This window comes from Gopherus flavomarginatus, chromosome 1 (genome assembly GCF_025201925.1).
Source record: "Gopherus flavomarginatus isolate rGopFla2 chromosome 1, rGopFla2.mat.asm, whole genome shotgun sequence".
NCBI lineage: Eukaryota > Metazoa > Chordata > Testudines > Testudinidae > Gopherus > Gopherus flavomarginatus.
Window position 1 is genome coordinate 281,682,229 of NC_066617.1, and position 23,543 is coordinate 281,705,771.

Sequence of the window (23,543 nt, forward strand, 5' to 3'; positions counted from 1 at the left end):
TCATAGTTAAAGGAATCTCATTGCACTGAAACTACCTCAGGAATTTGCAGGATTTTGTCTGTATTGTTCTATTTAATATACTTTATCAATTACTTCAGCAGATTATACAGAATCTCTTTTAAATAGAAAATGGTTAAGGAGAGGGATCCTCACAAAGTTAAAAAAGGTGTCATGTAACTTTCACACAGTTTCAGACAGATACTATCACAGGAAAGTTTTCAGCTCTGGACCACATTAGAACTTTCTGATAGGATGCTGCATGTATCTGAACTGAGAATAGAATTTAATAATATAACCATTTCAAGTCAAATAAGTAAATAAATAAAGGACCAACCTCACTGCCTGAAAAGAAAGGGACTAATGGGGAACCAAGCTCCACAGTGAACCCCTCATGGAGCTCTGCCCTGACATTTCTGTTGAGGATGGGGAGAAGGATTTTCAGATGATCCATGGGAATCTGCCCTTAAACCTGGAGGATTCCCCTAGTTTCTATCCATGGGAAGGCCCTATGCCTTTGTATTGTTTCTGCAGTGACACATACTTACACAAGCTGAGGGGCTTACCATGAGGATCTGGCCCTATCTCTCCAAGGTACAGCCTTTACAGGCATTAAACTCATTCCTTATAGATAGTACAAGAAGATTTTTTTTTCTAGTATGCAAATTCCCAAATTAAGAGGAACAGCAAGGGGGGAAAGGCATGCGTGTGAATTATTTTATCTAATCTATCTTTTTTTCCCCAACCCACAAAATGTATAGCATTCTGAGCTCAATACACAAATACAAATCTATGATTCCAAACTAATATTATGAATATAAAAAATGTGTAGGTTGGATATGTTTCAATATTTTTATTTAAAAAGTCAAATTAGCAACAACAATATAAAATATTTTAGGTCTTTGTGGGCAGGTTCCTCAGCTAGTATGAATTGAGTTCATCTGGAACCTTGACGTCTGGGTAATTATTGCACTTCTTTTATGAGAAGCAGCAATTATTTTATTTAACCTGAATTCAATGCATGCAATAATTATACCATCATGCAATGGTTGTCATTTCTTCTTATTCAAGTCTTTCTGTTCTATACCGCTTGCCTTTGCTGTCTAACACAGAGATTTATTGATGAGGTAAGAGCTTATAATATCTAAAGTTCCAAGCTGAACCCATAATAGTTGTGAAAATGAAGTGAACTCTCACAGTGACTGGATAATACTTACAGTAAATCACACCAATGCTCTGCAAAGCATGTGGCAGAAGGCAGCTATAATATGCTATGTTGCTTGTTAACTTTGCCTTTGTTCAATCTGGACATTGTGACCTTTAATCTTTTGAAGTAAGAAGGAGAAGCTGGTTGTCCTTGAGAGTCAGACAGATCATAGTGTGCCTGATGAGCCTGATAATAAGCTATTCTTTAGTTTCATCTCCCTATAATAAAAGGTTGTTCACTGAAGTCAAAGACCTTTATCATTTCAGCTAGCTCCCCTCAGGAAGCAGATGTGTACTGAGTGGGGAAAGGAGGTGGTACTGTTGCAACAGGTGTTCCTATATTTCTGTTCCCCTGACAGAGGCGTTTCTGGGCACTTTGTGTATTTTACCTCCGTCATAGGTCAGCTCAAATGGTGGGTCTAGCTTTCATAAAATAAAAGCTTTCTCTCTCTTGTGAATGAAATAAAAGCCTGCAGGCCTCCAAGGTCTAGCTCCCAGCATAGGATGTTTCACTGTCCCGGCATTCAGGTCCAGCCTGCCTGAAGCTTCCAGTGTTTAAAATTCCCCTACTCAAACTCAGGAGCTGCCTCATCACATGAGGGGATGCTAATGAGGGGCAGCGTGAGGAGGTAGGAGAGACTTTGGAGGAGGTAATGGAAGAAACCCTGGAGAGGAGTGTATGACTCTGCACCTCTACCCAGTGGACCTGGCTGAGGAAACCCTCCTGGAGGAACCTGAGCAAGATTCTGAGATGCTACAGGAAGCTACACTTTTACCTATTGTTTTCTCATATAGAGAGTGCATATGCCCTTTCATAGCAAACTGGGTATATGTTCATGGCTCTGTTTCAGGGCACATAATGGGGAGCTCTTAAGCATTGTTAAAGTATTTTAAAAACAAATCTGTAAGGTTTTGGGTGGGGCTTCAACCAATTCCTTCCTTTCAATGTTTTCTGACACTGTTTCTCACAGTGCATATAAGGTGCTATGCATGAGTATTCCCGTGGTTATTTTTGGAAGGGGGTGAAAGAGAAGGGGTTGTAGAAGCTCCATTCCATGTCAGATATCTTCTGTGTTAGTTTACTTGTGTTTCCTTTATCTGTATTGTCAATTAAGTTGCTAACCAAAATGTCTTTATGGTTTTGCTAAATTCTCTTCTGGTTTAATTTTCCTGCTTTGAACAGAAAGGGTTATTTCACAATTTAGTTCATTGTCATGAGCACTGTTTATTTATTTATTTATTTTCACAGTAGGAATTGGAAATTCATGGCTGGGAAGGAAGGGATCATAGGAGGGAAAAATTCATTGCATTTCATTGGCATTGCATTTACAGAAATCACAGTCTTGTGTTGTTAATCCCGTCGTCCCATCCCACATGTGTGGGAAATATGACATTGATCATACTGAGAAAGCAAGGTGCACACACAAAGTGAAATGAACAGTGACTTGTTTACAGACATATATAGTACATAGAGCAAAGACAGTTTGAAACAGGAACAAATGAACAAAACATCCACTCAAATTCCCTGAGAAGTGGGCAAACATTACTGTCTGTGGATACTTTGCTTTGCCCTTACCCTCCTCCTCACACTGACATGGTGCTGAATGGCTGTGGAATACTGTGCAGAAAGACAAACAAAGACATCTCCTGTAGAGAGTTAGGGGGCTGAACAGAGGCTGGATTACAGGGACTGGATTGGACTCATTGTTCCCTTCCTGCATGCTCTGGGGTGGGTCCACTGTGAGGGGTTCCAGGTGCCAGCACAAGTTGTTGTGCCAGGTGTCCAGCATGTTTCTCCCTGACAGTACATCAGTGCTTCCTCCTACCTAAGAATCCTATCCTCCTTTACCCTAAGAAACTTGAAGTGCTCCTGACTCCTTCTGTCAATGCCAATAAACAAGTCTTCCAGGGTACTTCTCCCTCTCCTATCTCTGTAGTTCTGATCCTGCCCTACCAGTGGAATATTTTCCCTGTTGGTATACGAATGTCCTGGTAAGTCAAAGACAAGACTAGCATTATATTTCATTTCACCTTTGAAGTAACCTATAAAATCCCCCAACATAAGTTTCCAATATTGATACTTTTTTAGCATCCCAGGAATGCTACTGTTTCCGCCTCCTTCCTTCCAACTACTTTTGCATCCCATGAGGAAGGGACAGAGGGTAAAAATTGTAGAAGACTATAGTACTGTTATTAAAATGTTGCATTATTTACAATGTCTCCAGATGCCAGCAGGAGTGGGTTTCGGTTCCTTTCAGGGATCATGCTACTTCTTTAGTTACCTCGCTCTTCTTTAAAGATTGGCCATCATTTGGAGAACATAGCAATGTTTGGAGAACCAAAATGGAAAAGAGAAGTGACTTTCCAATCCTGAGAAGGATACCCAGCCACATATGCCAGAAAAATGCTACATATTGCTGAGTGGAAATGTTTTGTGATCTATGAAGGTGAATCAAACATATTTACCCTGATATTAAATCTGAAGAACCAGTTTGAATTTATAATACTCCCAAAATTTGCTGAATTATATTTACAGGACTGATGGCAATCTGAGACTGTACTCTAAACTACAGACAGTGTTCCCATGGAAAATGGATAGAGAACACAAGAAAACATCTATGTACCACTTAGCTCCCCCTGCCTCACCAGAAAATCTGGCCTGTGTAGCCAGTGAACAGCATTGAAAAGGACAGAGAAACAGAAAGTTCCTTCAGAAGTTTATTTTCTTCCCTGAATTTTTGGATTAACTCTACAAGCTTGTCATGTCTCCACTGCTAAGGAATATGGCATTACGTATGTGAAGCTACTAGGGCGGATGTTTTACCTACCTCCTCTTCTCTCGGTTTCTGGAGTGGTTCAGCTCATGGAAGGGACAGAGTGTCAATGTTCCTTCTAATTTTTTTAAATCCATGTGTGGGATGAATTTTGTTATGTGCACCAATATGGAGGTGATGAGTGGCGCAGGTGGGGCTGAGGGGTTTGGAATGTGGGAGTGGGCTCAGAGCTGGGCAGAGGTTTGAGGTGCAGGGGTTGAGGGCTCTGATTAGGTGTGCAAGCTCTGGGGTGGGGCTGAGGATTAAGGGATTGGAGTGTGGGAGGGGGCTCAAGGCTAGGGCAGAGGGTTTGGGTGCAGAGGGATGAGAACTCCAGCTGGGGATGCAGGCTCTGAGGGTGAGGCTGAGGATGAGGGGTTTAAGGTGCAGGCTGCCCTGGGCTGTAGTAGGGAAAGAGGACTCCCCCCCAGCCCTCTCTCACTGCAGCAGCCTGGGGTGAGGTTAGAGGCACCTCTCCCCGACCGTGGCAGCTCTGGGGTCAGGGCTGGGGGAGAGGCACTCTTCGCACCACAGACCTGCACACCCTCTACCTCTCTCCACCTCATTTAAAGAAAAAACTTTAAGACCCAGAGACATCATACTATATGTTAGAAAACAATTAACCCTTTAAAAATGATAGAAGCCATTTTACTCCAAACTACCCAAAGACTTCATTGCTTAGTCAGAGTACAACAGAAATAATCTTAGCAGGGTTCCTCCCTTCTACATACAGCACTAGAGAAGGGTAACTATTGTGTGGTGTTTTAGCTACAGAGCCATATTATAACATCCCCTTTTCCCATCTTTGGCTATAGTCTTTCTATATTTGGCCATTGTCTTGAGAAGCTGAGTCACAGTAAAACGGGCATTTCAACCAGCATAAAGGAAAACAAATGCATTTCTACACTAATATGTGGACTGATTAAAAAAAACAATAGATTTCCTGGCATCACTGTCATGGGATATTATTCTCCCCAAGGCAACTAAGGTTCCAGAAATAGCCCCATATTGACTGAAAAGCTTTGTGTACACACTTGACAATTTGCTGGAGTGATTTGCTGGACAAGTCTCTGGCCTATTATATTCGTTTAGCAAGATATAGTATTAAATTGAGAGTATATAAATAGTTTGTGCCCTGAGGCAATGCATGATCACTCTACCTAATGGCCTTTTTGGAAGATCATCATGCATAAGCTATATCTATTCTGACCCTTATTTTCCACTTTCTAGCTCACCCCCCTCCACATGTGCAAGTTAATGGGCACAGATTACTGCATCATTTTACCAAGTAAAGAGGATCAAACTTAAGGAGAAAGACAACAAAGAGAACTTGGTATCATCCTTCCTCATCCCTAGAACCCTCTATGCATGCAACATGGGGATTAGTTTCTGGGGAAATGAGCAGGCCCTGGACTATCAGCCCAGGACCCGCAACTCTGTAACTTCACTGCCATCTGACCCCACAGATATACTGTCCATTAGCTTCTATGTAGTCAAATTCATGACTGCAATCATACAGCAAAAGGCATTTCAGCCAGTGACAACATGGCTCTTCTGAAACTGATACTGTTAGGAATAATAGGTCAACAGGGCAGAGTAGAGTACCAACCCAGCACATGGCTGTTCACTGCCTTTACGCATGTAAGGTTCCTTCACCTTATTCACATAGCCTCAGGATTTATGGGATTGGGAGTCTATATCGTCTTCCCACTCTGTGTCTCAAACCCTTGTTTGTGGGGATGATATTCCAAGGGGATTTATTTCCAAATCAGTTGGGGAGTATCTCTGCCTATCTGTCCTTCTGTAAGTCCTTGCACAGGAGCAATGAGTGTAGCCCATGATGATTATTAGATGTGGTCAAAAAATTTCCAATAGAAATTTTCTGCTGTAAAATGCTGATTTGACTAAATCAAAATGTTTCACAGGAACATATCAAATTTGTCAAAATCTTCACAGGAAATCACAATAATGTTTCATTATTGTAATGTTTCTGTATTGTTTTACTTGTATGTTATATAATATGTAATATAGAAATTATATTACATAAAAATGGAAATGATAAAGTCACAAAGGAAGAGTTTCCACCTTATCTAAATCATCATAGAAAAAACATAGAATCATAGAACTGCAAGAGACCTCGAGAGATCATCTAGTCCTATCACCTCCACTTATGGCAGGACTAAGTATTATCTAGACCAGGGGTCGGCAACCTCTGGCACACGGCGTGCCAGGGTAAGCACCTGGCGGGCCGGGCCAGTTTGTGTACCTGTCGCATCGGCAAGTTCAGCGGATCACAGCTCCTACTGACAGCAGTTCGCCGTCCCAGGCCAATGGGGGCGGCGAGAAGCGTCGCGGGAGAGGGATGTGCTGGCTGCTGCTTCCTGCCACCTCCATTGGCCTGGGATGGCAAACTGCAGCCAGTGGAAGCTGCGATCCACCGAACCTGTGGACGTGGCAGGTAAACAAACTGGTCTGGCCAGCCAGGGTGCTTACCCTGGTGAGCCACATGCCATAGGTTGCTGACCACTGAACTAGACCATTCCTGACAAGTGTTTGTCTAACTTGCTCTTAAAAATCCCCGATGGAGATTCCACAACCTCCCTAGGCAATTTATTCCAGTGCTTGACCACTCTGACAGTTAGGAAGTTTTTCTGAATGTCCAGCCTAAACTTTCCTTTCTGCAATTAAAGCCCATTGCTTCTTGTCCTATCCTTAGAGGTTAAGAAGAACAATTTTTCTTCCTCCTCCTTATAACAACCTTTTACATACTTGAAAATTGTTATCATGTCCCCTCTCAGTCTTCTCTTTTCCAGACTAAACAAACAACCAATATTTCAATCTTCCCTCAGAGGTCATATTTTCTACACCTTTAGTCATTTTTGTCACTCTTCTCTGGACTCTCTCCAATTTGTCCATATCCTTCTTGAAATGTGGTGCCCAGAACTGGACACAATACTCCAGCTGAGGCCTAATCAGTGCAGAGTAGAGCGAAAGAATTATTTCTTGTGTCTTACTTACAATACTCTTGCTAAAACATCCCAGAAGATTTTTGCTTTTTTTGCAACAGTGTTATATTGTCGACTTATATTTAGCTTGTGATCCACTAAGATGCGCAGATCCCTTTCTGCAGTACTCCTTCCTAGGCAGTCATTTCTCATTTTGTATGTATGCAACTGATTGGTCCTTTCTAAATGGAGTACTTTGCATTTGTCCTTATTGAATTGTATCCTATTTGCTTCAGACTATTTCTCCAGTTTGTCCAGATCATTTTGAATTTTAATCCTATCCTCCAAAGCACTTGCACCCCCCTCCCAGATTGATATCTCCCACAAACTTAAGAAGTGTACTCTCTATGCCCTTATCTAAATCATTGCTGAAGATATTGAACAGAACCGGACACAAAATTGATCCCTGAGGGACCCCACTCATTATGCCTTTCCAGCATGACTGTGAAGCACTTATAACTTCTCTCTGGGAGCAGTTTTCCAACCAGTTTTGCACCCACCTTATAGTTGCTCCATCTAGGTTGCATTTCACTAGTTTGTTTATGAGATGGTCATGTGAGACAGTATCAAAAGCTTTACTTAAGTCAAGATATACCACATCTACCACTTCCCCCCCATCCACAAGGCTTGTTACTCTGTCAAAGAAAGCTGTCAGGTTGGTTTGACATGATTTACTTTTTGACAAATCCATGCTGACTATTACTGACATGTTCTGATACAATTGAAATTAAATGTTTTTAGAATACTCCATTTCATGTACAATTTTGATTTTGACTTCTCATCCCAATTTGAGAGATGATAAAAATTTGAAATCTTGGAGTTTTCTGCAGGACAGAAATTCCATTTTTTCCAGTTCTAATAATTATTGACCCTCCTGGTAACTGTGATGTTTAGATAAAAAGATGCTACTTAAATTAAGGGCAATATCATTGTACTGAAACTCATTAGCAAATATTTGAGACAGAAATTGTTATTTTAAAAGAACCAAAGTCCTGATGTTCCTCTCACTTATGTCTGTATCAACTGGGAGTAAGACCAAAAGGTCCATAGAATTAACTTATGTAAAAGAAGAGTAAGTAATAAGCAGAATTAGCCTGAAATACTCTAATAGGAGCAATAAAAAAGAAAGAAAATGACCTGGATAGATGCAGTTCTCTATTAACCTTAAAAGAAAACACAGTATAGGCACAGTTAGAACAACTGACTTTTAATATCAAAGGGGTAGCCGTGTTAGTCTGGATCTGTAAAAGCAGCAAAGAGTCCTGTGGCACCGTATAGACTAACAGATGTTTTGGAGCATGAGCTTTCGAGGGTGAATACCCACTTCGTCTGATGCATACTAACCCTTTCCCTGCTTCACTATCTGCACTAGTACACAGACCAGTAGCAGCTTCATTGCATTATACTCAACACAGGTTGATTTTTCTTTTGCTGAGTACTTCCTAGCTATCTCAATTTCAATAAAAAGATTGTCAGTCCAGAGATTCAATGATAGCTCTTCTCAGAAAGATGGTAGGGTCTTTAAACTATGCAGAATGTAGGGTTCCATCTTTGTAGCTTGGCAGGTTATAGAGGTGCAGAATTTTCTAGAATAACTATTTTTGAAGTCACGTAAAAGTGGCAGTCTTTATACTGGATCCTACGGACAAGATCACTCACAGGGAAAAGAAATTTTATTCTTATTCTAGCACCCTCGCATTTGAACATGTACATGGAATTATTACCAGCAGTGATTTCAGTCACTGCAAAAGCCTTATGGTTTGACAAATGCTAATATTCAGTGCTTCATTATGCCTTTACTCATGATTAGTGAAATTGAGGACTTAAATGGTGCATGGGACTTGGGTAGGCCCTCTGCACAGGCGTGAATTTCACTCAGTCAGATGTATCCCTCACTTCACAAGCAAGGACATTGAAATCAGTGGGACTACATACAGATTAAGGTACTACTAGACGTGAATAAGGGTTGCAGAATGAGATTCGAACACCAACTGCAATGTGTGGCCTGCTGCTGTTTGTGCAATCATTCAAAATGTTTGCTGAAGAGTCAAAATCTTAGTTGTCATCTGTTAGGGCTGCAACTCTTGTGAGTGCATGTAATTAGAAGTGTTATGAAACAGGTTTTCAGTGGGCTTCCATTAGGGTCTCTGGAAGCAGTGGTGAGCTCAGACATTCTAATAGTATGTGGGTGCAGTAAATATTTAACAGAAACTCCTTTATGTAGTAAAAAGAGCTGCAGACCAAACAGAGGTTGAAGCCTGGAGCCACTTGATAAGACTGTATGACCCAGAGGGGAGTGTACAACAAACGAGGTTCCCTGACTTTTGCCTTCACTGCTCCAAAAGGTGTGTTTTTACAGTGAGATCACTATTGTGCATAACCTACCCTTCTGTAAAATCCTAGTGTTGACCAATCTAGCTACCTCACAGTCAATTCTACAGAGTTGTGTCTTAACTAGGATTTTATAGCAGGATAGCTAGTGTGCATTAATTATCTCACTGTAAAAACACACTGTTTTTGGAAGTGAAGACATAGCCCTAGTTTCAGACTTGAGTTGGACGCTGGAAAAAAAAGTGTTGTGTGGCCAGTAAGTCTCTGTGGGTTTCTGGAAATAATTAGAGGGGGTGGAGCTGTTGTTCATTTGGTTGGTTGGTTGGTTGGACAAGGCAGAAATGCCCTCGACTCAGGATTCTGCAAAAAAAGAGCTGTCTGTATAAAGTTTAAATCCAGCTGCTATGCAAGGAAACAAGATGAATGTACATTTTTCAAATAATGAAATTACACACAAACTCTATCACCAATTTCTCATCCAAAATGGATACTACTTTCCAAAGCCTCAAATTTCAGCTTCCCATTGGCCAAAGGGGCAACAGAAGCTTATGCATTTTCCCCCAATCAGCATGATTAATCACTAGTAGATGTACCTGATATTCTCTTCAGAAGCACACTTGCACCCACATTAGCATGAATCAGTATAGGGTAGAGCAGGGATCAGCAACCTTTGGCATGCAGCCTGTCAGGGAAATCTGCTGGCAGGACGGGACGGTTTATTTAACTGTAGTGTCTGCAGGTTCAATCAACTGCAGCTCCCTCTAGCCACTGTTCACTGTTCCAGGCCAATGAGGGCTACGGGAAGCAGTGCCCAGCACATCCCTTGGCCCACGCCATTTCCTGCAGCCCCCATTGGCCTGGAACGACGAACCACGGCCAATGGGAATAGCGATCGGCCAAACCTGCAGACGCTGCAGGTAAACAAACCGTCCCAGCCGGCCACTGGATTTCCCTAACTGGCCACATGCCAAAGGTTGCTGATCCCTGGGGTAGAGGCTTGCACTGCAGAAGGTGTTCCATTTCTCTCCAGGAGAAGAAATACATGGCAATGGGCTGTTATGCAATGTACTGAATTTTTTGTTAAGGAGTATAGATATTTGGATCATTAATGTTTTCAGAAGATAAGTAGCATCTCTCAAATCAGGGAAGTATATTTCTGCCAGGGGCTGTTCCCAGTAGCATCCAGGAAGCTGGTTACAATTAATTGTACTTCAGCAAATATTTGCAGACCACATGCATCTCAGGGGACTCAGATTCTACCTGCCAGACCAGAACTCCTGAGAATGCACAAATCAGGACATGGTCCAGGGTACTGTGTCACTATGACTCCTTTCTTTTCTCATAGGTTGCCTCATTCACTGAGAACAGGAGTGAAGTAGCCTTCATTTGGAACAGACTAAAGACACTGAAAAGTCATAAACTGTCTCCCTTTTGACTTGCTGTTAGTGTAGCTTGTCTCAGTGGGAGCTATTCTAATGACTAGTCCTCTGATACTGAAACCCAGAAACAGCTCCATGCAGATAAAAGCAACAGAGTGAATTCTAATCTCTGTGTTGTCTCTGGATTGTTCCTCTATGGGATCTGTCACTAGGCACCACTCATATAGTGATGATTGTAGCTATCTCAGCATGCTTTCTGTGTGTAACTCTCCCAACTCTCCTTATATCTCCTGGGAGAAGTTTGCAATAGTCTGTGAATTGTATCTCTTTTTTTCCTGTGCTAGATGTAGTCAATTTAATTGTGTCCTCTAAATTCTTTAACGGAGATATACATGACCTCTGTTCCATCCACAGGGCCAGCTCCAGGCACCAGTGAAGAAAGCAGGTGCTTGGGGTGGCCAATGGAAAGGGACGGCATATCCAGGTCTTTGGCAGCAATTCAGCGGTGGGTCCCTCAGTGCCTCTTGGAGCAAAGGACCTACCCCCGAATTGCCACTGAAGAATGAAGTGGCGCGGTAGAGCTGCAGCTGAAATGCTGCCAATTGTGGCTTTATCTTTTTTTTTTCCTCCGCTTCGCTGCTTGGGGCGGCAAAAAAGCTGGAGCTGGCCATGTCCATCCAGGGGTCATTTTCCTTCATTTTCTCATACTTCGTATTATGATCATCTAGTCCAGTGGTGGTCAACCTGCGGCCCACCCATCATGGTAATCCACTGATGGGCTGCGAGACAGTTTGTGTATATTGTCTGTCTGCAGGCATGGCTGCCCACAGCTCCCAGTGGACACAATTCACTCTTCCCGGCCAATGGGAGCTTTGGGAAGCAGGCCGCAGGTTTCCCACCATTGATCTAATCTGACCTCCTGCATAACAGAGGGTATAGGGCTTCCCTGAATTATTTTCTCATCTCTTTCCCAATCCTTTGTATTCCTTTGAGTTCCAGCATGAGATGGGCTCATGTTGTCAGTGCCATGCCATAAACCAGGGGTCGGTGACCTCTCGCACATGGCTCACCAGGATTCTTACCGTGGTGGGCCAGGTCAGTTTATTTACCTGCTGCGTCACCAGGTTCAGCCTATCGCTGCTCCCACTGGCTGTGGTTCACCATCCCCGGCCAATGGGGGAGGCGGGAAGCACATGCAGGCTGAGGGATGTGTTTCCCGCCACCCCCATTGGCCTGGGAGAGTGAACCATGGCCAGTGGGAGCCACGGTCTGCCTCACCTGCAGTGCAGCAGATAAACAAACTGGCCTTGCCCACTGAGGTTCTTACCCTAGCGAGCTGCGTGACATAAACCAAAAACTGCTGCCAATTCACTATCTGCCTCCAGCTCCTTTAACAAGACAGCTCTACTGAGTCAAATTGTGTGGTCTGGTTATCTGCAGGAGGACTACTGAACACGGACTCTGGAAAAAAAAAACTTTGCAGCTGCAGCTTCCATTTTTAAGCCAATCATGCATTGTTGAACATTCCATGCTGAGAGTATTTTCCAGGCCATGCTCCTCCTGCCAACTGAACTTTGGGCAGGTATAATTTACCAAAACCCCAGCTGATCTCTCCTTGCCAACTGTCCAACTGGCTGATTTAGCAGCACAACATCTTTGAATGTTTAACTTTATGGGTGCAGGTTTCAGGAGACTGGGCAATAAACAAGGGATCTTTAAATACAGGATGGTTATCACTTTAGGTAAAGAAGATTCTCTTGCATCTGCGTCTTTCTCTCTCTCTGAGGATGATCAAATAGTGTGAAACTTCTGATTAGTTTATTTTTAAAAAGGAAAATGAGTCTCGTCTTTCTTAAGCCTCAGAGTAGAAAACACAGCTGGCCTTACCTCGCTGATCACACAAGTGAACTAGTGACTTCTTCTGCTCTGAAATGGAAGTTTCAAGACTCATGGGGGAAAGTAATAGCTGAGCAAAGGGTAGGGATATTGGGCCAAATTCTCTGTTGATGTAATTCCACTGAAATCAGGCCCACTATTGCCTCTGACTTCAAGTATTTTGTGAATCCAGAATTCTGGCAGTAGAGCTGGGAGGCTACTTCTTAAATGAACAAAAGCTTGTGAATCAGAACAATAGCAACTACTATTAGCAAATATCTCCAATGGCTGGAAGTGGGATAATCGATGGGGAGGTGTCTGAACTACTACAGAGAATTCTGTCTCAGGTGTCCGGTTGGTGGGTTTCCCCAACCTGCTCAGGGTCAAACTGATCACCATATTTGGTGTCCGGAAGGAATTTCCCCCCCAGGTCAGATTGGCAGGAAGTGAGGGTTAACCTGCCCTTGCAGCCCATAGGCATGTGTCAGCTGATGGTCTGAACTTGTATAAATTGTGGATTCTCTGTAACTTGAAGTTATTAAATCAAGATTTGAGGATTTCAGTATCTCAGCCAGAGGTTCTGTGGCCTGCAATGTGCAGTAAGTCAGACTAGATCAGGGGTCTGCAATCTCTGGCACGTGGCTCACCAGTGTAAGGGTCATGGAGGGCCAGACCAGTTTGTTTACTTGCTGCGTCAGCAGGTTTGGCTGATCGCTGCTCCTACTGGCTGCGGTTCACCGTCTCAGGCCAATGGGGGAGGCAGGAAGCCACGGCCAGCACATTCCTTGCCCGCGCCACTTTCCGCAGCCCCCATTGACCTGGGACGGCAAACTGCAGCCAGTGAGAGCCACGATCATCTGAACCTGCCAACGCGGCAGATAAACAAACTGGCCCAGTGTGCCAAGGTGCTTATCTTGGCGAGCCACGTGCCGAAGAGCATCAACCCCTGGACTAGATGATCATGATGGTCCCATCTGAACTTAAAGTCTGTGAGTAAATGAGAAAAAGATGGCTCCGATACAGTCCATCAGGAGCAGTTTTGCTGTAGCTTCACTGTAGATGTGAATTTGATCTGGGCTACAGAGTCTTAGTGTATATTTAAGAAGATTGGAACAGGAGGAGGCGTTCCCACCACAATATCCAGGGACAAGGATATGATATACCTATACATTTAGCATTGCCAGTCAGGATGAGGAAGAGGTCTCCTTCTGATTTTAACAGAGGAAGGAGATCTGTAATCTCCCCCTACTCCCTAACTTTAATCACAGGTCTTATCCATTTGTTCTAGTAGAGAGAAGGTTTAAATACATGAAATAATCAGCTATTTTCAGAGTTAACACTCTATGAATTTATTTGTGTAAAGAAAAAATAAACTCGGAATTCAGCTTTTACATAGAACAGAATGGGACAATCTCTAGTGGGCTAGTGCCAAAACAATAATTGAACTTTTGCATTTTATAGCAACGGGAGTTGTGATTAGAAATACGATGCCTGGATCAGCAATGACCAAAAACACAGGATCAGTCACCCTACAGGCTCTGAAGTAAAAAAGGTGTTTGAAGTTTGCACGAAAAATCAAATAAGAAATGCACTTACTGCACTAATGGATTTAATCTAATTATCACCATTAGTCACACAAACTCATATAGCCCAAGGAGATGCTGAACTATAATGCAAATAATATTTGCTTTATAAACTCAAACACTGATGAGTGAATAACAAAAAGGAGTAACACAGAGTAAATATATTGTGCAGTATGTAATTTCATTGTAAAGATGGTGGGTGTAACATCTGGTCTGAAATATCTACACACAAATTGCATAGAGTTAATGAGAGTTCTGTTGATTTATCAGAAAGCAAGAGCTCTTGTGCGTTTTAATGGGTATTTGAGTATTCATGTACTACAGTTCTGGGGCCTGTATAAACACTTGGATAGACTGGCAGAGAGAGATTATTCTTATGATTACATGGACATGATCCATCAAAAGAGATATTTTGTACCTAGGTACACTTAGATCTCATCGAACCCATTGACTACATATTTTAGTTCATATGGCTAGCCAGGACTCCACAGAAGAAGTTCTTTAAAAAAATAAAAAGATTGTATTCAATTGCTTTGTGCTGGATTTTATAAAGCCACATTGTTATGATACATTGCCTACAACAGCGGTTGTCAAACTCTCTAATAATGTGGACCACATCTGAATAGAGTGCTTTGCCAGCCATACTCCTCATAGTTCATTCACAGGTGTACAGACCATTTTCCTCACATGCCTGTGAGAGCTATCACAACTGTTTAAATAGAAAAGTTATATTAGGTAAGTATTTAGGCAGCTTTTCTTGTGGAGGGGAGGGATCAGTCTCCATTTAATCACTCCATTGGTCCCCCCTGTTCTGTCTTTCTCTGTTCCACAGGGATGTCTCCTTGTTTTCCACTGCTGCCTGGCTTACTATTCCTGTGCCCAACTGGCTATCCTTCTCCACTGAAGACTTTGGAATCATTGGCAGCTTCTAGTTCTTATTCTTCCAGCAGCTCTAGTCCCTGTGGAAAAGACTGCATTCTTCTCTCTTCTTCAGTAGTAAAGCTGAGTCCTCCTTGTTTTCAATTGCTTTTACAGGTGCTAAGCCTGCACTGCTATTATAGAGCCTGGACACCTGTAGAAGCAATTGTGAGGGGAAAGAGCCGTGAAATCTTCCAGTTCTCACCTGGAACCATTGATCTATGTTAAATCTATGATCTGTGAGGCTAATATATATACATATATCGCTCTATTTTCCTGTAACCTAATGTATCATTTCCTTGGTCATTGTCTTTCCCATTTCAACCTAAGTGTCATGAAATAACTAAAGAAAGCCACAGTACTAATCTTTCGCTTGCACTTTCTCTGCTCAATATTTCAGGCCAAACTCATTCTTGGTTTAACTCCAGGGATCTCAGCAAAATTACACTCAGGATAAATTTAGCCAGTCATTTTGAGGAGCTATTTGAGAGTGGCAAAACTGTGGTGTGCCACATGACTTTTGAGATCAGACCGATCGGAATGATATCACTAAGAAGAACAGAAATCTATTTTCAGATGTATATTTAATAGAAAAAAACAGCTCATCAACAGTAGTGAAGGCAGAAAGCCAAGCACTTCTGTTTAGCAAACCCTAAGTGTAACATTTATATCTGCTGTGACCGTAGGTTGCAACAATAGATTTACAGTTATGTTTTTTAAAAGTTGTGTCTGCTTTCCGCTCCTGCAACAAACAGATTGATCCAAGAGAGACAATTATACATCTGAGAACATTATGTGTGATGAATTGCAGGGCTCCTCATGCAGAACATCCTAATAATCAGAATTATAAATCACCGATGTATATTTCTGGTCTCTGACAGGTAAAAATCTAGGGCAAAAGAAGTCATCTAATTCAGCATAATGAAGTCTGCTGCACACTATGTGCCTCCTATAACCATACACTTAAAGCCACTTGCTTTCATGATATTTCCATATACTAATCACCTATCTCAACATGCAAGTGAATAAATTTGCTGCCATTAAAAGCTACTTAACTCCTTGGTAACAGTGGTGCAAAGCTCACAATAGGTGTTTTAATATTAAGGGCTTTGTGTAGCCCAATTATAGCATCAAGGGATGTAAATTTCTTGGGTTATAACAGTAAATGCCCATCAGTGCAAATATGTGCATCTGACCCATCTGGTAATGCATTCTCCTTAAGATCCACTTCTCCATCAGGTACCTAAGTTTGGAGAAAAGGCCACATGGGCAAGTTATTTAATCTGTAAATTGGGAAGATAGTCATGTTGTGTAAATGACTTACCTAATGTGTGTAGCTCGCTTTGAAGCAGCACTATTATTAAAGTAGGAGAAAGTAAGAACATGTAAACAATGAATGTACAAAGGTGTAGTAGCATAATATGCTCTGCAGCCTATTTTGGTTCTAGCAAATTTCTATGTTTAAAATTAGAATGCTGATCTGAGTAAAGAAAGTGACTCCATGAGTAAATGACTAGCTACTTTTTCTTGGTGGTGGTTTTTGTTTTGGTGTAATGGTGATGATTATGGTTTGGAGAGGAGGGAATGGGGCAGATTCCAGGAAATTGTTTGTCATCAATGTGTTTTGATTGTTCAGTGCTGAAAGGCTTTTTGTTTCAATATCACTGAAGGCTTTATAATCCACATATTCAAATGCTACAAATATTGGCCATCGTCCCAGAAGCAGTCTCTTTGTTATAGTGTAACACAATTGTACCCATAGCCTGTCAATCAATAGATGTAAAAAGTTTGACTTGCAATGCTACCAGACAAGTAGCATGACCCTGAGCATTTCTTAACATATTAACATTATGGTATAGGCATGGAATTTATATGTATCATGATCATCATTTTATAGCCTTACATTTTTCTTATGAAGTTACAATACAGTTGTCATAGCTTTCCTTCTCAAATCTGAACCTTAGAGTCCAGAAAATGAGATATTAGCATGAATTTTCCTAAGCTTAATTACCAGCTTAGATCTGATAGGCTGCCACCACCCAAAAATATAGTGTTTTGGGGCACTCTGACCTCCCCAACCTTCCCTGGGGACCGCTAGAACCCAGATCCCTTGGGTTCTTAAAACAAGGAGAAATAAACCATTCCCCCACCTTCCCCCTCTCAGAACTTCCCTCCCTGGGCTATCCTGAGATACTGATCTAACCTCTTAAATCACCGTAGAGAAGCATCTCCCTTCCCTTCCACAAAGAGGCAAACAGATTCAAGGAAAACAGAGAGAGATTTTATCACTCCCTCCTCCAGTCTCCCCCACCCATCCTGGTGAGTTATCCCAATCCCCTGGGATAAAACAAGGGAAACCAAAAAAGAAAAAATCAATCAGGTTCCCTAAAAAGAAATCTTTTAATAAAAGAAAGGAAAAAGTAAAGAATTATCTCTGTAACTTCAAGATGTAAATATTACAGGGTCTTATAGCTTACAGACACCAGAAAGAGACCTTCCCCCCAGTACCAATACAAATCAAAATATTCCCAGCAACTACACATATAAAAGTTAACCAGCCAGATCCACAATTGCAAATAGAGTTAAAACAATTAAAAAGCCTAAACCGCCTGTTTTACTTACTCTATGAAAAGAAACTTAGAAAACCTGTAGTAATGTCTGGTCTCTCTCAGACCCTCCGAGAGAAGAACAAAGAACAAAGAACTCACACCCAAACTTCCCTCCACCCGAATTTAAAAGTATCTTGTCTTCTGATTGGTCTTCCGGTCAGGTGTCCAGTTTCCTGCTTGTAACCCTTTACAGATACACGAGACATTAACCCTTAACACTCTGTTTATGACAACAGTAATTTAATAATTGTATCAATTACTGCAAAGTTTGTTAAATGGTCCTAAAAGCCATTTAGTATTCTCCATCACAATGATGTTGTTCTCACAATCTCTAGGACATTGTACTTCCAGGTATTACAACAATAAAAGATACTTTTTATCTACCCTGATATACCTCTTTTTAGAAAGGAATTTGCAGTCACTGGACCCTCTTCTCTGAGGTAATAACCAAAGATGTCAGGTTGCTAAATTCCCTTCTCTTCACTTTTGTTGATCACTTTGTTGCTTTCCTAGGTACAAAGGCTCTTTCCAAAGCTGAAAATCTCTGATTTTACTTTCACATTAAAAAAAGTAGGCTACAGGTACACCTGTTCTTAGGACTATGGCCATAGGGAACACTTTGCCACTACCCTTTTCTGATATTCCTTTTGTGTGCTGGTGATGCAGAAATGGTTGAGGATATGTAGAATTCTGGCTCTTGAGGCTAGAACCATTCTGATTCTGTGTGTGTCATCTACCCACTATTTGCAGGAGACCATCTCGAATCTGTGCAGGAGACAGAGATTTCACAGGGTTTTGGGCAGTCTGACAGTCTGGAATGAACTTCTACAGTGACCACCACGAACTTCACCAGCTTGCACTCCAAATGCAAGGCTTATTTCTTCAACCTTGTCTTCACTAAGCAGTGGGTACCTTTAAAACATAACAATATAGACAAAACCAGAACCCTCCGAAAACACACTGGAGAGAGGGATGAGACAGAGAATGAATCAAGAGTGACAGATACTAGTAATGTCACTTAATGCATTGCTGAAAGAAACTCATATGCTGTAGTGCTGAGTACAAGAACCTGTGTGGAACAGAGGTTAATAGAAAAGAGACCTTTATAGTTACCACTCATATTTCTGGATTATTCTGGAACGTCAATATATTAGTAAATTGGACACTTTAGACATATATAAGAGCACACGAGATGAGAAATTAAGGAATGGCTACTCTATGGCTTTGGTGGACAAATCTCACACCAGCCACACAAAAATCTTATGAACATTTTCCAGCATACCTTTCTACCTGTCACAGGCTAGGATGTCCTTTTAAGGGTAGACCTGATTCCAGCCCTTTCCTGCTTTGTATTCTGGGTGTCTAAGGGATGAAAACTGTCCTTAGCGGAGTCAGATGATTGAAAGGGTCACATGAAAGCACAGTTATAGAAGAGCCGTCTGTGGCTTAGATGAGTAAGAGATTTTGTATGGCTGCTCTCCAGAAATCTAGAGAAGAGATATAGAGGGATAGCCAAGGGGCTGTGGAAACTATACCATGGAAAGAGAAAGATTTGGATTAAAAAACTGGGAAAGAGTTGTGGAAAACCCTATTAACTGGGGACAATCTGTGAGCCTATGGACGAAGGGAAAATAGACTATTAGGGCTGGAACAGTTAGAGTGGTGTAGGCCTGTGGCCTAGTCTCTATAACCTTCTTTTCTTCTGTAAAGGCATATGCACTGGACTTAGGGATGGAGTATGTGACCATATTATACTGTCACTTATGATAATGATAATGGGAAGTACTAATTTGTATTAATAGTGTATCTAATTATAACTAACAGCATCCTAGTACAAGAGGGCAAGGGGCTCATTGGTATGTGGTAGTGAGTTTCAGCTGACCTGATTAGGTCAGTGCACCTCAACTCATTGAGTCATAATTTGTAGCTAGAAGGTGTCATGTTAGACATCAACAGTAAGCTAATAAAATACTGATCATTAATATTATTGTGTGGCATATGTACAAAGAAAAAAATTAAAATTCCAAACACATTGGAAATTATGTTTAAAGTGTGTCTGCCAGGCAGGGCTAATGTTACCCACCCTAGACAAAGTAATGTTGTTCTGCCATTGAGAATATATTTGCAAGGTAAACTATGAGACAGTGGGAATGCAATATACGTAGAAAGTAAACATGACCACTAAACTACAAGGGGAGAAGAAAACCACTCAGGTTTACAGCTGGAGAAGGAGATTGCAGGAAACAGGTCAGCTAGCATTTTGGCATACACCAGCCAGGGGAAAAAGGAGCATGAGACCTCATTCAGCAGGAACTTCCTCATAGCTTGAATGAACATTACTTTTGGCCTAATCGTCAGAATCCAAGTGATCCTTCACCTAGCACAGGGGTCGGCAACCTCTGGCCCGTGACTCGCCAGAGTAAGCACCCTGGCGGGACGGGCCAGTTTGTTTACCTGCCGCGTCAGCAGGTTCGGCAGACTGGGGCTCCCACTGGCCGCAGTTCACCGTCCCAGGCCAATGGGGGTGGCGGGAAGTGACGCAGGCCAAGAGATGTCCTAGCCAGTGGGAACTGTGGTCCGCCGAACCTGCCGACGCAGCAGATAAACAAACTGGCCCGACTCGCGAGGGTGCTCATCCTGACAAGCCGTGTGCCAGAGGTTGCCAACCCCTGACCTAGCATGACAAAGGAATAGAGCACTTTAGACATTGTGGGAGATCTTACAGAGGGGTTGGTTGCCATCTTGCTGGAAGGTAGGGAAACTACCTTGAGCAAAGGCTGTAGCTTGTTTAGTTACATCTTAGCCTCTCGAAAACATTTTTCACTTTTATTTGCTTGTAACCATTTCTAACTCAATCCCTTCTACTTGAACTCACTTAAAATTCTATTCCTTTGATTAATAGACTTGTTTTACTTTTTTATCTAAATCAACCCAATACTCTGTTTGGTTTAAAGTTAATGTGAACTCCAGTTAACATGGCAAGCTGCTGGGTATTGTATCTTTAAAGGAACAAACAAACTGCATTATCTTCCTGAATGGTCCAGAAGAAGGGTGGACATTGCAGAGCACACCTGGAGGAGAAATCTGGGACAGGGAGGGTCAGAGTCATCACTCCAGGTGTAACCAAGGCTGATGGAGGCCTGAATGTGGCCGTGCGATAACAAGCAAGCTGCTGGAATGAGAATGCTGAACCACAGTTGCTCAACAAAGAGGCCCTCAGTACATGCTTGTATGCATGCTCAGTGCATGCTGGATGCATTCTGTCAAGAAAACTACAGCAGCAAAATATTTTGAGCTACTCAGGGTTAAATGGAAGACACTGACAAAATCCCTCACTGTTCAGATTTCACTGCAGATGACAGTCTTACAACCCTGTTCATTTTTTATAAAGAATTAGAGTTGAGCACAGTGAAAGCAAAAGGGCAGAGGAGAAACTGCTCTGCGTGGCATGCTTCTCTTTCAGTATTTCCAGTTAACACCCTGTGCAAGAAGCATCATTCTTGCTCTGTATTGGGTGGGAGTGGAGGACAATCAGTGGCAGTAAGGAAGCTGTGCTGGCAGTGGTAGACTGGAAAGCAGTGTTGTGATATGAATGAAAAGCATATCAGGTAAATACTCACTAGCTCTGTATTAAAAAAAATCTCTTTCTTTTCTATAATTACATGATGCACCAAAACTCTTATTATAGTGTCATGGAAAAAATCATGATACTCTACCTATGTTGGCTATGATAAACAATCCATACTGGCATAATATGGATGTTCCCTCAACGTTCAATTAAAATCAAATAGGTGGCCTTTATTACCTTTGTCTGGTATGAAATATATCTCCTTGTTCACTTGCACAATAGCCATAAGCTACTAGGAATGTGAAGTGACATGAGTTAATGCTGGAATGCATATTCTTCCTGATAACAGAAATTTCCTTCTGCATTACATTCCCACACAATCAGTAGCTAATTTTGATTCAACCTGGAAGACAGGCTTAACATAATATTTCAATGCACAGTTGAAAGGAAAAAAGAAAACCATTCCCTATATTTTTAGCTTTTTTATAAGTTGGTATCTTATTTCTTTAGGAGGCTGTGAAATCTCAAATACAGTACCTAGAAAATGAAATAAGCATCTTCTACTAGATCTTAGTAACTGGTTTGTCCCCACTGTCTGTATCTCTGCTTATCTCTGGAAATAGTATCTGGATTTGTTCAGATTTTGAGGTCATAATAAATCCAGAACAAGAAGTAAATCAATAACCTATACGTAGACCTCAAAAATTTAACTAGAAGAATTTCTAGAGAGAAAGAAAAAATTGACAGAGTGAACCAAACTTTTCAATAGGTAAAGTCTGATGGGAAATAAAAACTTTGGGTTACCTTAAATACCTACAAATACCTATTAGAATATAGCTGCCTACCATCTGGGAAGAAATTTTCACCAGCTGTGTTTTTATGGGTAATAAATCTGTATGTTTAAATAAAACAGTTGTTGATGGAATTAAAAGGAATTTCTTCCTGAGGGAGTGGGGAAATCACTTCTGCAGCTACAGCTAAGAGCGGACGCATTTTTCTAAGTAATGTCTAATCAAGGAGTTTTTAAATGGTGTCATCTTGACAGGTCTGGAGACTGAAATCCTCAAGCTACAAAACAGATATAGCAGAAGCAATTCAAGATTCCTTGTATTGTTTCACCCTAATGTTCTCCAAACCCAGGCTTGGAGGAATGCCTCTAGCAATGAAAAAGATCAGTCTCTGTGCTCTTCCAGTCTTTAGCTTCCCTCATGGAACTAAAATCAATGATTAATTTTTGACTGTACACAGCTGTTTGCTAGGAATTGACCTGAGAATAACTTGGTCTACCAACAAAACTTCAGTTGTGATCGATCCTCCATAAATACTATGATGTTGCTGTAAAATAATACAGATTATCTGAAGGTTAAGAAGAACTGGAATTCTTGATTCACTTGATTTTTTTTAAAGGCACCTCAAACTACCCTGCCTTTAAGCTAAAATACATGGGTTCAGAATTTAAATTACTATACCTACAGTATTAGCCACACATAATGACCTGGCATTGGATCATGTGTTGTCTCAAGTTCATTACCAATAGCTAAAGGGAAGAAACCAAACAGAATATTAAAAATTCAAACACTTACAGAAAACAGGAAACTGGGGTGAGGGAGGTGGTAAAAAAGAGATAAATAAGAGTTCTTACTTATTGTCCTATGTCTGGGCAATTGCTGCTATATTTTCCCTCAGTAACGTAGCATGTGCACCTATTCTCAGTTTTCTCGGTCCCATGGCTGTCACTTCCTTTGGGTAAACCCATGTTGTTCTCCCTTCTCAGCAGAGTATTTCCAGGCTCCACAGTTCCCAACGTTCACTGTGTTATTCTAGCACACACAGGTTGCCCAAGGAAATCTGCTTGCCTTCTCTTCAGATATAGTTAACATGTGCAATTACGAAGTGATGAGTACCACACAGCTTTTTCTATGCAAGCCTATTTTATACTTAAGGTAAAAAAAAAAATACAGAGACAACTTTTAAAAAACAATAAAGGAACCTACATGTATGCCAATTAGCTTACCAAGATCACCCCAACCTTTATGTACAATCTCACAATAGTACATACAAACTTACGTTTTAATATAAAGTATACCAAGAGTATTTACCCTAATTCAAAAAGGTTTAACTTTATTGAATTAAGTTTGTCTTAATTCCATAAATGTTGTTCAGGATACTGTCAGCCTGTCATACCTATGTCATATAATTTTTCTTTATTATGTGCCTCTGCCATATGTCTAGAATATGTCATGTAACATGCTACAAGGC